Here is a 5,002-nt window from a genome sequence, read left to right as displayed (position 1 = left end):
CATAATAAGAAGTTGCCAGTATTAAACTGTGTACATCCCTGGAGGTTTAGGGGATAGGAAACACTCACATTTAAAACATATAATTAACAAATGGCTGAAAATTGCTTGTGCCCATAATGGGCAGCATTAATATATATATATATACCCACCCAGCTAAGGTCAGAAGAGCTTTATTTAACAGCTGGTCTTATGTTTGTGACACCTGTTGTTAATTGATAACATTACATTATTATTAAATATGCAGTGGTGTTTATTTGAAAATCATTTATTATAATCTCACAAATTCTGTATTTTATATTCAACAATTCTGTGTTCTTTATTTATTGATTGTTCAATACCTGACAAGGCCGGAGATGAAATATCTACATACATCTCATAAGAGTATAATACATATGTATAATATCAGTTAAAATAAGTGCTTCAACATAGTTAACATTGCTGGAGGTATTCACAAATATTGATAGATGTCTTGTAATGCACTGTTGAGGAACCTGCGACCCAAGTTTCTCATTCAATGCATAACTACACCATAGCGGTGTGACTAAAGACCGGAGTGCGCTGGATGAGGCCGGAGGGCGCGCTCAGCTTGGGAAAAATCGCACAAAATACTCAATAATATCTTTATTTTTCAAGGTTTTGCACGCAAGATATATATTCTTGTTAAACAATATATACTTAGCCTCTTGGTATCGTCAATTGATGAATGAACTCTGAATATATAAGCTTAGGTATTTCATTGTGTTTTGTCATATAGGCCTATTCCCAAAACACTGCTGTTTTTGGGGCTGTTTCGACGGACTGCTGGAAGAGACCACTGGAGACCCCCCGAACAAAAATCAAAGGTCCGTCACCCCCCGCCCCCCCCCCCCCCCCCCCCGGCGATCTGGAACGCCCTCCGGCGATTTGGAACCCGCCCTCCGGCGCCCTGGGTTAATATGTTGCCGAGAAACTTGTATTAACCTCTGTGACTTCCTCACAGTGGAAATAAATGAGGCACAGAGTACTGTATGTGTATGCTTTAGACCAGGGGTCGGCAACCTTTTTGATCTGGAGTGCTGCGGGGAAGCAGTGTGTGGACCTGTCAGCGCACCTTACATGATGCCGAATTTAACAAACAAACGGCATAATAATAAGGGCGATTGTCCGTTCTGTGATTCTCCAGAACACACATGGCCAGTCCGCCCCTTTGTAGCATGTTATTTCGATGAGAGATGAGCAGATCGCCACTGGGCTTTCAACTAAAGACACAGCCAAGGAAAAACTGCGGCAGGTAACGGGGGAGAAGCGCTCTGGCGGCGGTCTCGTTCAGAATCGGAAAATAAAAATGTAATATTTTGCACACTTATTCCACGTATTCCTATTGTGCCACTGGTTACGGTGCCGTGCCAGGGGGTTGCCGACCCCTGCTTTAGACTGAGGTTTAAGCTAGTACTACACACACACACACAACACCACACCACACCACACACACACACACACACACACACACACACACACACACACCACACACCACACACACACACACACACACACACACACACACACACACACACACACACACACACACACTCAAATGTAAACACACACACACAGCATTTTAGACATTTATCAGAGAAGAATAAATAAGACACAACACAAGAGGAGATCCTTCTTCAAGTCTGCATATATTTTCAATGGTAACATTCATTCTATCAGAGTTTCAGTAAGGATTGAAATGTCAGGGAACAACAGTCGAGAAAGATCCTGATGGGAGAGGAAAGTATATAATGAGGGAGAAATTAAGCACTTGATTCTGCTGCTGTGGACGTGCCTTGCATCCACTCTGTCCTCGCTTCTCCAAAACACTTCAGAGGAGAGAGAGAAATCCCTTTTGACAAACACACACAGAAGAGGGGCTGACATTGTTAAACAGAGCAGTGAGGACACATGAACCCTCTCATCTCCGCTGTGTGAACTCATGCCTGTTAGTTAGTAACCGGGCAGGTCAGAGTGAGCTCTCTGGATCTACATTTCCCATTGGGACTATAAGGATGTTGGACAGAAGACAGTGCACGCAGAACCACAACGGTGAGAAAATCAAAAACAGAAATTCAAGGAGAATCACAATTCCTTTCCTTATTTACCTCAAAAAAAATCCACGTTCAAAGTCATTTCCATAATCAGACTGCAGCGGATTTCACTGCCAGGGTTCAGAGAGCATGAATGAAAACAAAACAGGGGAAAATACAAATCCAAAAATATATATTTATGTTTATATTATATATATTTATATATTTACGAGGTATGTATCCACAAAAAAATGAAAAAAACACCCACAATTCCAAAATAGGCAAGTCTGTATTTTCCAAATGTGTCCTTGCTTGCGGCGCCAGAAGGAAACATTAGTATTAATAGTAATATTAATTAAAAAGGAAATAAAACCGGGAAGCTTTGCTGTCCGACAGCCGTGCTCAAAAACCTCGTAGTCCATTTCCTCTCAGAGCGCCATCTCCATTCGTAAGGAGTCCAACAGGCTGTCGCACGCCAACCAAACTCACAAGTCCCAAAAGGAAAAATATCACTTCATTGTTGAAAGAAAACAAACACGCAAACCCCTCCTAACCGTTAATCTCCCAACAACCACAGAGTCTCCGAGGTGAGGTCTGGAGTGAGGTGGTGGTCGGTGGTGGGGGGAGGGGGTAGAGGGAGGGGGGGAGGCCAGCCACAGGTCCACAAAAGGTGTCTCTGTGCAAAATAAAAAAACTCGAAAAAAAAAGAGCCGATGGCCGGTTTTCCCTCCCGCACGATTGTTAGTGAGGCTGGCAGTGGAGGATCTCTGCCCCCTGTGGTCACGCGAGGTACTGCTGCATCGCCGTCTTCGCCCTGAGAGAGAGGGACACAATCAGACCAGTTATTAAAAAGCAGAGGGGGAAAGTAGTGGAGTACACATACTTTGTTTACTGTACTTAAAGGTGGGGTAGGTAAGAATGGAGAAACCAGCTCGAGTGCGAGAATTTGAAAGTAAACAACCGTAAAAAATCTGCCCCTTCCTTCAGACTTCCTTACAGAGCTGAATAGGACTACAGAAGTTGTCCAGGCCGTTGTACGTCATTGCGCCGAACACGTAAACACTCCTCTAAGTTAGTTTCTGTTCTGCTTGAAAGCAAGTCCCTGCCTCCTGTAGAGTGTTCAAACAAACCACTTCATGTTTGAATCTGTATGTTTGAATATGGACCTTAAGTTGGCGTGACGTTGAAGTCGTGCTGCTGGACTCGGCTGTAGTTCCTTGATAGCATTACGGTAGCATTTTGCTTCTGGCGACTAGATTTATGATTCGAACATTATAAAAGCAGGGTAGACATGTGGAGATTATCCGGCTGAACGTGCATTTATCAAACAGGTTCTTTCTCCATAGACCTTATTTGGAGCTATTTTCCAAAATCCTAGGGAGGAATCCCGTTGCTCTTTTGTCGAGGGAACCAGCAGCTTACTTCCAGGTAAATACGTCATCCCTGCACCGGGAAGTTAATCTAAATTACATTCAAGACATACAACTGCAACGAAAGTAACAAAAACGATTTAATATCCTTTTCAGTTTCACAGAAACACAAGCCCGATGGCACCGATGATTAGATGAAGATGACACGCAATTGACAAGATAAATGAGAGTAACACCTGCGTCACTTCCGGGCGAAAATTACGGCATCGCCCACTTTTGGGGGGAAACAACGCTGTGATTTGAACGGCGGTCGATACAAATTCTGAAGTTTTGCCAATCCGATCAGAAGTGGAAAGAAAAACCGTGGATTTGTGGATCTTCAAAGAGCCCGGTTACGATGGCCAGTCAGGCAAACAATTACATGGAAATCATTGGAAATCGACGATCGGGCTCGATATATGGTTAAATTAAAATCAGTAGGCGAGGCTGTGAATTTCGCCAGCTGTTACTCTCATGAGCGAGGCGGAAAATAATAGTTTTATCACGCCAACAAGCTACTGTGTCGTTTACTGCCACCTCAACATTAAAAACAAATCCAGAGTTCAGTGTTTCTGAACTTCCTCTAAGAACGAAGGAGCTCTGTGGCTTCAGGCTCGATCGTCGTTTCAAATGACAGCGTTGGTTTTCCCCCAAAAGTGGGCGGGGCCATTAAGTGACGTAGACGTACTCTCATCTTGGACATCGATCGCCTACGCTATATTTAACTGTATAATCGAGCCCGATCGTCGATTTCCAATGATTGAATGTAATTGTTAGCCTGACTGGCCATCGTAATCGGGCTCTTTGAAGATCAGAAAATCCACGGTTTTCTTACATTTCTGATCGGATTGGCAAAAACTTCGGAATTTGAATTGACCGCCGTTCAAATGACATGTCATTTTTGTCCGGAAGTGACGCATGACATGTTATTCTCATCTATGCCCTCACGATGGCCTTACGAAGGGCAACATGGACACACGAATTCAACACGAAAATGAACCTTCGCAAGGTCCTTCGGCAATTTGTTGGCATGCCAAAGATTTTGCCTCCGCTCACGAAGTTGCTGCCGGAGCCTGAGAAAGTCCACCGGCGGTCATACGATGGCTTAAGATGCCCTCACGAATGGCCCGATGTTGCTACGATCACAGCCGAATTTGAACATTTCCTTTATCCATCTGGTGTCAATTTCGGGACAGTGTGACACGGGCTTTAACAGATGTCACTTTTGCTCTAAAAGAAGTTAAAATGTGTTAAACGTTGACCTGAGCTGTGCTGACCTTTTGGGGAACAATCGCTGCTGACCACTGCTTGAACTGAAAGATGAAAAACAATTACTTGAGTTTCTGATTTTCCAGCAATAACAAATTACAAAAAGGCCTTAAATTGAAACTCTGAAACATGGCGTTCTGCTGCTAGCAACATTAGCATTGAAATAGAGATGAAATATCTACATACATCTCATAAGAGTATAAGACATTATGTATAATATCAGTTAAAATAAGTGCTTCAACATAGTTAACATTTGCTGGAGGTATGCACAAATAT

This window comes from Pseudochaenichthys georgianus, unplaced genomic scaffold (genome assembly GCF_902827115.2).
Source record: "Pseudochaenichthys georgianus unplaced genomic scaffold, fPseGeo1.2 scaffold_430_arrow_ctg1, whole genome shotgun sequence".
NCBI classification, from domain to species: Eukaryota; Metazoa; Chordata; class Actinopteri; order Perciformes; family Channichthyidae; genus Pseudochaenichthys; species Pseudochaenichthys georgianus.
This window is presented reverse-complemented; position numbering follows the sequence as displayed.